Source organism: Ursus arctos, unplaced genomic scaffold (genome assembly GCF_023065955.2).
Source record: "Ursus arctos isolate Adak ecotype North America unplaced genomic scaffold, UrsArc2.0 scaffold_10, whole genome shotgun sequence".
Classification (NCBI taxonomy): Eukaryota; Metazoa; Chordata; class Mammalia; order Carnivora; family Ursidae; genus Ursus; species Ursus arctos.
Genome location: NW_026622764.1, coordinates 42,214,842 through 42,227,250, shown reverse-complemented (window position 1 = coordinate 42,227,250; position 12,409 = coordinate 42,214,842). Strand labels below are relative to the sequence as shown.

Below are 12,409 nucleotides of genomic sequence, written 5' to 3'. Positions count from 1 at the left end.
TTTCTTGGAATGTGGGACATTCAGTGCTAAAACTGGGAATGTCATGGGCAAATCAGCATGAGTTGATGACCTTATGAAATGTTGAAATATTTGGCAGTGTTGTTGCCTGAAATAACATGTAACATAGTAAACAGACCTTAAGAACTTGTCTACTTGAGTTCAAGATGGTAACCAGATAGATATCAAAATCATCGTAGCCACATGTAATACTATTCTGCAACATGTAGGTTAAGGAAAGAATTGTCCAGTTTGCAAGCAGTGTTGTTGGCTTGGAAGCTAGAACTTTTTCTAATCTCTAGACTCTTCTGCTAGCAAAATTTAAAATAAGGGTACAGACAGTGAGTCCAAGCCAAGGATGTGACCCCAACACCCTTTTGTTAAATTCTCTAGAAGTGATAAAGTGGTCTCTAGTGAACACTTATAGCCAGGCACTAGGTCTCCTAGAAAATGTGTTGGCCAGATATGCCCAAAAACCAAATAATTAAGTCTGGAGAGAAAGCATTTACCCCCAAGACTCGTGGAATCAAAAACATAGAATGCCTACAAGGTATTTGGAAGAAATATCTTACAAGAGTGCCATAAATCTGAACTAAAAGGTACTTAATCCTGCTTTAAATAGTAAATAAGACAAAAATAACACAAAAATATTTCTGGGCCCTGAGCTTCCTGCACGCAAAAAGCATTCTGGGAAATGGAAAGTTGTTTCATTGCTAAAAAAAATTTCATTTTATAATGCCATCTTCAGATATGATGGAGGAAGATGAAAACCATGTGGACCAGCCCTGGACCCACTGAGCTCCGGCCAGGAGCAAGGCTCTGCTTTGCCTATTCACAGATCTGTGAATTCTAAGCCACTTAGAATTGTAATGTTTTGTTACAATCAGCGGTAGCTTTTTCACACAAAGCCCTTTGTTGTAAATGCTCTCAAATCACTGTGAGGCTCCATCCCGACTATAAAGGAAATTTAAAGTTGGTAAAAGTAACAGATGCCTGCCTCCAAGAACTGCATATCTTCTTCTTCTAATTGCAAAATGAATACTTAATACATATTCATTGACTTGGTATACGGCCTAGGGTTGCCACAATTTTGGAATGTGGGATAGATATGCTCTGTATCTTAGTATTATTGGAATATCTGGAGAATGTGGTCCATTCCTTACACGATCTGTGCTAAAAAATAAAGAGGGAATTGGAAATAGTAAAGCATGTGCGATGTAAATAAAAATATTCTGCTGAAATCAATCACATGGCAAATAGCTTACAAACTTGATATGATATGTGGCTATGTTTTCACTGTAGAAAGAATGACTCAATAAGGTTTAGACCTGCCAGTATTATGAAAAATGTCAGTGTTGCAAAAAGACTCAAAGTAATTATAAATTATAGAAAAACTAAAGTTTACAAAGTGAAAAGCAAAGTAAATACATAATTAGATAATTGAGCAAAATGATTTTGCTATGTTTTGGAAAATCAGTTATACATGTGAGTCTTCACTGATTAAAAATACTAATTATTATTTTATTATTTTAATTAATGTTTGTGGTTTATTTTATTCTAGCTACTTTAAAATAATACTCTCTATTTTATATTTCTAGAAATTGCATCTTTGCTGTTTTCAAAGCAGAACTATTTCATAGCAGAATTAAGGATAAGAGATGACCTTAGTTTATATGCAAAAAAGGAATGGGGGAGGTTAATTTTGCCTTTTAGCAAGAAAGAATTTCCCAGTCAGTCAAAACCATTTATTGAGTGCTTACTTGGGGCAAAGCATTGGGGGAATATGTAAATGTTTCCTTATCTTTTTAAATGTCATTTAAATAAAAGAAACAAAAAGAAGTAAAAAAATTGAAACCGCAAATATTAGAAATGTGTTGTACAAATAAAAATTTCATTTGTAAAAACTCACTAAAAGATCCAAAGAGTAATTGGAGTGAATAGAATTCAAGAAAACTTCCTGAGGTTCTCAGAAAATAACTCTGGTTTATAAAAGTAAATGCATTACTGATTAATGCTCTTCACTCTTTTCTTAGACGCCTAATGTACAATCACCTCCATTCCGAGGAAGTAAATTTTAACTTCAGTCTCTAAAAACAGAACTCAGTGCTAACTGTATAATTATGTGATTCAATCAGGAAACAACTTTCTTATCAATTCACTTCTGTTTCTCAATCTGGGAAGCCCTCAACCTTCCTACGAGAGCCGGTCTGTCTCGGAATAGTGAGAACTTGACCCTGAGAAACAAGACGTGGGCCATAGTGGTCTAGAGTTATTGTCCAGAGAAACTTGCATCATTACCACTCATGGATCTGTTTATTGCACAAACCTTCACGTTGGCAATGAAGAAGCTAAAAATAGCCAAACATCCACAAAAATGCTGTTCTGACTTCATAACTCCATTAGTCATCGAGTAAAATGATCTGTCATCACCGTATTGAAAATAAAAAGGGAAATTTTCACTGTTTAGATTTACCATGCCCAAGCTCCACTTTGCCTCCTCTTCTCTCACCTCCTACTTACTCTTCCTCCGATTTTTTTTTTCTTTTGGGAAATGGCATCACGATCTTCCCCAGTGCCTAAGCTGAGGACTTCACAGTCATCTTTGCTCTTCCATCATATCATAGATCCAGGTTCAAATAACTTCCAAATTACCTTTCTATTTTTAACTTTAATCTCCACTGTGCCTGGCACATGATACGCATTCAATAAATGAGAATTGTTAGAGTACACGCTTCAGCAGGGCCCTTTGCTGCAGCCCACTGTCCTAACCTCACCTGTAGCTGTATCTTCTCATGCTCACTGCACTGTACGATGTTTCCTAGACTCACTTTCAAATAGCGATTTTGCACAAGCTAGGAGCTCTCTTTGGGCTGTCTTCCCCAATTTTTCTCACAGGTGAACTGCTACTCAATATCAAATTCCCAGTCTTCATAAATTTCCCTGGTATTTAAGACTCCCTGATTATGTTCCTATCAAGTTTTCTCTCCACTTTTAATATGTCACTTGTCACTTTGCATTTTAGATGTTTGTCCTTGTTTCCTACAGTGGCATCCTGAGAGTAGGAGTCGTGTCTTATTTATTTTTGAATTTCCAGAGTATGGCATAGTGCTTGAAATATTGAAGGTGCTCAATAAGTTGTTTGTATTTTTCTGTCCTCTACACAAGCATTATGAAAATCTTACAATTTACAAAAGACTTGAATGTAGTAATGGTCTCTGTGCCATGCCAGGTGTAGAAATAGTCATCATTTGGAACCACAGATGATGGAAATGTTCATTAGGCCCCTAAGAGTGCTACAGATGCAGAGAAGTCTGCCAAATTCAGCAAAAATACAGGACCTCCAGTTAAATTTGAAGGTCAGAAAGATAATAAATAATTTTTAGTATGAGTGGATCTCAAGTATTGCATGGGACATACTTACACTGAAAATTTATTTATTCTCCGTCTGACCTTCAAATTTAACTGGGCATCCTGTTTTTATCAGGCAATCCTCCAGGTCAAAACAAAGTAGACTGTGTAAAATGGAAGAGAAGCAATAATTCGAGTAACTATAACCCGGGTTTGCCCTTAAGAGGACTGCTTTACATTTACTGTCTTTGTGTAACTTTCCCACTTCATGGTAGTTCCCACTTTGACCCTCAAATATGAGTAGATTTGGACGTGGATCATATGATCACAGCAAATATCAATAGTAGCTCAAATCATTATTTAACAAAGATGACAAGTATAATATTGTGATTAGTTCTAGCAATACATTGTTAAACTTGTAACAAACCCAAACATACAACTGTGACAGCAGAGGAAGCCAGTTGGAAGAGTAACGTTTCTGGACAGTCTGAAAAATGGTGGATGGAATTGGAGACGCTCGTTCAGCTGAAATGTGGGAAGCAGAGTTGGTTACTGCTGGCATGTATATTGTAATGTTGAACAGGGTGTAAATGTATTGGGTGTCACTTTAAGGAGGAGATGGTAGCAACTTTAGAAGTCCCCCTAGGGCCCTAACTGCCTGACCTCCTACCTCTACAGTTTCGCCTTGCAGCATTTCCCCTTTTGTGCAGTTTGCTTCACATACTTTGTCCCTCTTTTGGTTTCTTGAGTGCAGCTGTCTGCCTCCGAACCCACACATCCAATTGTCCTCACTCCGATCTCCAAAGTGAAACAGACTTTCCTCTTCTCCTCTACTCTGGGACCCTCCACTCCAGTCCCCCCAGTCTCCATTTAAATCCCCTCTTCTTATTTCATGCAGCCATACTTTTTTAAGACTGTTTTTTGTGTGAGTGTGTGCCCCTGGAGGACATCAGGTTTCCCAGCTAAATAGTAAGAGTAACTTTTTTTTCCCTTCTCTGCATTTAGTTCAATTTGAAATAATATATTTGTGCTATTATTTGGTGATTCTTTGCCTTTTCAATTGGACTGTAAGTTCTGTGATTTCAACGTATTTGACATATCTGGCATTAAATAAATACTTGCAGCAAGTATGTGTGACTATAGGGAAACAGTTTAGTAGATGTAAAATTTAATAAAGACTCCAGCTGTCCAGATGCAAAATGGGCTGCCTTTAAATTACTGAGCTTGTGATCACTTGACATTTTTAACCAAAGGATGAATGCCCATCTGTCAGTGATAAGGATGTTCCAGAAGGGTTTATACAAAAAATGGAGTGGGAAGTTGATGGCCTCTGAGGTCTTTTCTGACCTTTATATCTGTGACTTACAAATGAACTTTACAGTACAACTTGCTTATAAATTAGAACTGCCAGTATTTTATAAATAATCTTAGTTATTCTGAAATACTAATAGAATGAGACCCACTAATGATTGGACGTTAAATTTCTGATCAATATTGATTAAAACAATGAGAATGAGAGATGATTTTCCTTGTTTTTTCTTTCTTTTCCAGATGAGGCTATGAAGACATACATTAATTAAAGAAGTTGTCAAGTTGAAGTTTGGGATAGATTGAGATTTAGAACTCAAGATTCAGGAAGTCTCCTCTGCATGTTGGATAGTGAGTTTCTGAATTCTTTAATGTTTTAAAATATAAGGAAAATAAGCATATTATTTAGCATACTGAATGATTAGAAATAAAATAATGTAAAAGCATTTTCAATTTCCCAATGAAATTATAATTAAATTCAGAAAATTCTGCAATTTTCATTTCCTTGGTTTCTGATATCAAAAATTATATATGATGCCAACTATTATAATGCATCATATTTCCTTTCCATAAAATAAGTGCTTCAAAACATGCATCTATTTGCTTCTAAAAACTTGTCATGTTATAAAAAAAATCTTCATAAATTAGACATTTCTAATGTATCAGATACCATCATAAAAATACTGTTTTCACTTACTCATAGCAATGCATTCATAACTAATGTTATTTAAAAATTTAAATTATGTGTTATTATGAAATGCATTCACCATTATCCATACGCATGATGTTTATTTTCTTTTTATTTTCTTTAATTATTTTATAGTGCTTACCTAATGGTACGCACATTTTATTTAGTTATTTATTTTTTAAAAGACTTTATTTTTAAGTAATCTCTATACCCAGTGTGGGGCTTGAACTTACAACCTGTGATCAAGAGTCACACGCTCTACCAACAGCTAGCCAGGTACCTTGGCTAATGCTTTTTAAATATTAGCTCATTAAGCCCTGATAAGAACCCTCCAATAGAACCACTTTTGATTTTTAAATTTACAGAAGAGGAAACTAACATAAATAGGTATTTAAGATACATAAATAGATGTTTAGTCAATTGACTAAGGCCATAGGTTGTATGCAGTATAACTAAGATTTGAACCAAGGCAGTCTGGTTGCAGACTGATACTCTTAATCATTATGTGATAGCAACTAAAATATTAACAGTGCAGTCGGATAAAAAATAAGCAAAAATATCTTGCTCCATTCCTTCCTCATATCTTTTACCACGTCTTAAAGGTAAGCATACTTAGCATTCGTAACTATTTCCGGTAAATATCACCATCGCTTTAAACACCTTTAAATACCTTTATTTACTAATTTTTTTAATGTGTAAATTTGAACATATTACTTCTAATTCTTTTTCAACTTCCATGCCTATATTTTTGTTAGTTGTGTTTTGGTTATTTTAGTTTTTGACAAATTATGCTTATGTGATCATTATTTAACTTAGAACCAAGTACTATGAAAGACATATAATCCAATGCCATTAAAATTTGGGATCATTTTACCTTCTCTCCTTATAATTGTTCAGAATTATTCTATACTTTTCTTTGCTTAAATGAAGAACATGTCTTTATCATACAACTTTATGATAAAATCCACAGGTTTTCTGTGTTTTTATTTGCTTTATTAAGGAGGTATTATAATGTCCTCCTGATTCACTGGTCATATATGTCAAATATTTATCAGATTCCATTTTATATGTAATCATTACAACAGAGTTTGCAATATGGCTATTTCCTATAATAATATCAGTATGTATGTAAATATACCTAAATGAATCACTCATTATACTTAAAGATTTCTATAGATAAACATAATAATTATGTATTCGTATAATAGGAAAATTATATAATGTTATTATATATGTAATAAATTTGTGAATTATTCCAATTTGAAATGTGTTAGTATTACATAGGATATATTTTTAGTTTTTTAGTTAATAGAACCATTTATATTCCTATGATAATCTTCTAGTCTCCAAGGAATATAAAGTAATTATACAAAGTATCCTATAGAAAAATTTTAATACTGAGTTACCCTTTCCTTACTGGGTCAGCTACATATATCCTTTTCTGTTCTCTCAGCAAAATCAGTAATTCTGAGACTTTTAAACAAATCCAGTTCAGTTTGCCCAGTACATTAAGATATTATGGTTGCTCACTGTGGTTGTCACTTAAATTTTCAAGGAAACTTTTTAGTATACTCTCATTAGATACAGTTTCTTGTCTGGTTCATACAATGGTATTGAACCAAGTGCTAAATATTCTTAGTGGCCTCGTTGCTGAGATTTCTTTGTTAAGGAAACATGGACATTGCTCACTCACAAGATTATACCTTTCCTACCCCACTTAAGGGGAGGATCCAGGAGAAAAAGAGAAGGGGAGAGACATATCATTAGTAGGATGACAATAATCTAAAGGAAACGTGGGAAATGATGTCTACTGTACTCACTTAGATCTAGTAACAACATGCATATTTTATTCATGTGGAGAATTTTATTTTCCCTGGATATTTTCCTATTGAGGTTCCTCAGTGTCTAATTTTTTAACATTATTGGTTTTGTCCCATTTGAAACACTAAGGTTTGAGCAACTGTACCATAAGAGCATTGAACATGCACATAAAATTAATATTAATATTTTAAATCTCAGAATAATCAGTATGTTCTTTTGAAAATTTCAGTACAAATAATATAAAAGTGCCTTGTAAACACAGTACAGAATATAAGATTGCATGACAGAATGGAAAATTCTACCAAAAGCTTTAAAATAATAGAATGGTAAGTAGAGTTTGCCTCAGAGTTTAACATGAAGATATTCTTATATAATTGCTGTGAGAATAATCATGCTCAAATATAATTAATGAATGTCCATAAATGGAATATCAGTATTCACTGAGTAATCAGGAAACTTTCACATACATACATTTTGGGGATAAATACCTAAATAAACATCTATACTGCATACATAATAACCCAGCTAATGTCTAATATTTTATTATCAATGTATTAAACACTACAAAGTAACAAGTTCCTTGTGTAAAGTTTATGCAAAAATAATGACTTTCACCAAGGCTTGAATCAATGTCTGCAGAGATAGATGTGTAAAGGTGGTACCTATCACCCTGTTCACAATTCAAATCACCTGTACAGCCATAACTTCCCCCAAACTGGTGGTGTTTAGCATGGTGGACATTTTGGGGTTTTACTAAAGTTTTAAATCAATCTATGGAGTAGAAAGAGAACACAGTAAGGTTTTAACCATTGATTAAATATTAAAGTCCTCAAGTTTTTATGGGATGATGCAGTTGACTTCAGTACTGTTCTGGAAAAAGGCAAGGATATGCAAATACTTATATGAGGACAAATGAGAACAACTAAGTTTTATGTATGTTGACTTTGTTAAGAAACAGGGAAAATGTTAGATATATTCTCACTTTGGAAGGAGGTGATTATTTTCAATTTTGGCACTGACAATAGTATTTTCCCATGATTTTAGCCTATCATTCTAAAAAAGTGTCTTGTTTGACAACAGCTATCAACATTTATTGCTAGATAGGATGATAATAGCATTAGGGCGAAACATCCCTGCATCAAACATAGTAACTGGCTAGATAGCATTAGAGCTCTCCATAGAAAAACAAATAGTCTAAAACATCTTTTATATAACACTTTCTTCCTTTTTTTTTTTAATAACACTTTCTTTACTTTGAGGTGAGTTTATCTTAAAGTAACTAGAGTGCTTAAGAAGAACAAGAGAAGGTAAAAAAGTGTTATTCATAAAGGAAATAAACACAATTAAATATAATCAGTTTGAAAAGGAGACAAATTATTCACTTAAGTAAGAATGAAATATAAATAGGCTCCTTTATTGGAGTAAGATGGGAATCTTGATTTCCCTGATTCTGAGAAAATGTTTATTGGGTTAGGGACAATTAATTACGAAGGGGCAGTCTCAGGCAAAGAGTAAAGAAAATAATATTGTGATGCTTATTTTAAATAGGAATCTTACAGAGGAGTGGATAATCAAACAGATCAGTGCCATCTTGTCTTCTTACTTTGCTCTTGGTCTTTTCCTACTAGCATCTTTTGTCATGGGGCAGTTTATGTTATTTATGTTTGATTTTACATGTCTTCTATTTAAAGACCTCAGTGGTTCCTTACTGCTTACAGAATAAGTCTGCAACCACAAAGCAGGGCAATTGTAAATGTGGCCCCAGTTTTCTTTTCAATTTCAGCCTCTCTGTATCACCAATAGGTCCGATGTTGGGGGCACCAGACCACCCAGGTACTCTGAACTGAGCGCCGTTTCCCTGAACAACATGCACTTGTGTTCACACTCTGCTTTGACTTCAGCCTTCAAGGCTCTCAGAACAAATGCTACCAATATCAGACTCTTTCTTGGGTGACGTAATCACTAGTACAATACAATCTATACTGTTTAGAAGATATTTCTGTATCTGTAGTGTGATTAGTCCATGAGGTCCTAGAGGGCCTACCTGATGCTTTATTCATCTTCATGACTCCGTTTTCCAGGCACAGTAGAAATTCTGTAAGCTCTTTTGTAAATGATGGCTGATGTTATAAGCCATTTTGTTATTATTCTGTATCTAAACAGACCAGTTTTGTGTGTTTGTGTGTGTGTGTGTGTTTAATCTTGTGTGTGTTTAATAGTGTGCTTAGATTTTTATGACCATACATTAGTGGATGTAAAGGACTTTAATAAAGATCTATTAATATGTAATTTATTTTTTTAAATATTTGTTTCTTTATTTTAGAGAGAGAGCATGAGCAAGTGAGGGGAGGAGCAGAGGGAGAGGGAGAGAGAGAATCTTAAGCAGGCTCCACACCCAATGTGGAGCCCTACTCGTGGCCTGATCCCATGACCCTAAGATCACGATCTGAGCCAAAATCAAGAGTCAGACACCCAACTGACTGAGCCACCCTGGTGCCCCAAAGATTTATTAATGTGTAATTTAAAAACAAAAACAAAGTTGTATATCCAACTCAGTTTTCTTTTTAAAGGAATGACTGTCAAATTTTGTAATTTAAGGCCAATTAAGGTATCAGAGACATAAGAGAGTTGATGCCATCATTTTTCTCTTTTTTCTTTTGTTTGTTCCAATATATTTATTTGCTTGATAAATACTAGAGATTTTCTTTGTCTAATCACATCAATCTTGCTCATACTATATGCGTGACTTAGAACAGACTATTATTACATTGATTGGAATGATGTTAAGTAACACCTTTAAAAATTATAATGATTTTTTCATTATAAAAATACATATTTTTCATTGAAATGCAAGAAGAGTTTTACTGTAGAAATCAATAGAGATAATCTTCAATTAAAATAACATGATTTTTTTGAAGTAGGAATATTTATTTCCAATTGAATATACATGTCCAAAAGTTTAAAATGTTTTCCAAATATGAGACTAAAATTTTTCCAAACTCACATAATTGAATGTGAGCAAATCAGGAAAGTTCTTAGCACACACATAAACACACACACAGGTACACAAAAATACACACACAGGTACACAAAAAATTTGGTTTTAGATTGTTAGCCTATAAACAACACTGAAATGCCAATAATGAATAAGATACAGCAGTTTGTTAAGTTGAATGTGCAAACATGTATAGTCATAGAAATAATTCATGTGGTTTATAAATTATCTTCTAGAAAATTCATTTTCCCTTCTAATTTTTCTTTTTTAATTTATAGGAGATACTCATGTCCTTATAAGTTGTGTGTGTGTGTGTGTGTGTGTGTGTGTGTATGTGTGTATATATATATAAATAAATCATCACCCAAGTTGTATGTATACATTATTATTCAACACCCAAATACCCACAATTTGTTAGATTTTTGATGAAAGAAAATATATTTTCAGCATAAGGAAATATTTTACAAAGAGTGATTTTGTATCTACAGTTTTGCCTCTAATCACAGATTGTATATTGCTCATGCTCATAATTTTTTAACAATAATTTTGGAGCAGCACCTCTGTATCATGTCATTTGTGTATAACTACAAAGTCTGTGACTACAATTACAGCAATATATTCCACTTAACATTAAAACAGTATATTCTCAGGGAGTTGTGGGCAAGAATAGAGCTTGGTGTGAATGCTCATTCAAAGAAACACTTTCTTCTCTTCTTTTTTTTCTTTTCTGTGTCTTCGGGTAGTGGTAGACTTTGGGTGTCTGTGCTGTTGTTTAGCATCTTCTTTTCTTCCGCATTGTTTTCCATGTGAACCTACCAAGTGTCTGCATGCTGTCACATTTTGTTGTCATATATTTTTCTTAAAACACAAAGCCAACCATGTGACCCCACTGTTGAGAATCCCTCAGTGGTTCCTTAGGACTAAGAGGCCTAACTGGGATAAAAGACTCTGTCCAGGGCCTCCTGGATGGCTCAGCTGGTTAGGCCTTGGACTCAATGTTGGCTCGGGTGGTGATCTCAGGGTTGTGAGATCAAGCCCTGCATTGGGTTCTGCACTCAGTGGGGAGTGTGCTTAAAATTCTCTCTCCCTCTCTCTCTGCCTCTCCTCTCCCCCACCCCACTTTCTTTCTCTCTCTCTCTAAATAAATAAACTCTCCAAAAAAAAAAAAAAAAAGACTCTTCAGTCTGGTCCTGCCTGTCTTTCTCGCCTTATCTCTCAGCTTTTCTTGATCAGATGCTTTGCACTTGGGCCATTTGTGGGTCCTCATTAAGCCATGCAATTTCACGTTTCCATGCCTTGCCCCTTATAAACTTAGAAAACTGTTATACTCTTCAAGATGCAGCTCAAAATGCTGTTACTTGCTTTCTCCCTCTGTTCTATGCATATCTGTATGTGTAGCCCGGTTGCCATGAATCCATCTCTATTTTAGAAGTGGTGTATATATCTGATCACACCTGAGTGGGAATGCCTTTAAATCTTTGCATCTCCTTAGAACAGTGCTGTACTCAGGCAGTGTAAAAAGATAGAATGATTGACATTGGGGTAAATTAAGTATTTAACTTGCAAAACAATTGCTACTGGTAAGTTTGGACATGATTAATTTAGAATATAGGATGTTTGTTTATACTTCTTTTTAATCCCCTACATGTAGGAAGACTCTCTTTAGACTGGCCCAATACCCTCATATTTATGTTTACAAGCTTATAAATTTTCAAATATATAAATATTCCTTCCACTTTGCTGACAATTGTGTTTTTAAGCTCAAATGCAAGAAGTCAGGAGCAATAGAATGATATGATCATAAATATGTATACATAATATATGCTATATAAAATTTAAACAAGTTATATACACATAAATATTATGTATATATAATATATACACATATCAGAGACATATATAGTATATATACATCATATCACACAAAAAACATTTATGTGTATATAATATATGTATATAAATGATAATATATATTTACGTATACATGACTTTCCAATGAATTTATGAGGACTAGATATATTTAAATTAATAAGCTATAAAAATATTCAGGATATAATAAATAGCATGGACTATAAATGTGGAAATTGACAAGCTAATTGAACCATACAGAGGCAGTGCTTAATAGATTGTGAAAATAGAAACACAGATAGATAGATATAATTTGTATAAATATACCTAATACTTTTTCATTATTTTCACATGTTAAAATTCACCATGTTGTTAAAATATTACTAAGGTCTTAAAGATATTTA

General features: G+C 33.8%; 1 long non-coding RNA gene across 1 annotated transcript in view; it reads left to right on the top strand.

Moving 5' to 3' along the window:
• The window catches only part of LOC113251406 (uncharacterized), a 93,772-nt gene that overhangs the window by 39,210 nt on the left and 42,153 nt on the right, over positions 1 to 12,409 (top strand). Inside the window, exon 4 of the long non-coding RNA XR_008957907.1 lies at positions 4,897 to 5,004. This is a non-coding gene — a long non-coding RNA (uncharacterized LOC113251406). The remainder of the gene's footprint in view (positions 1 to 4,896; positions 5,005 to 12,409) is intronic.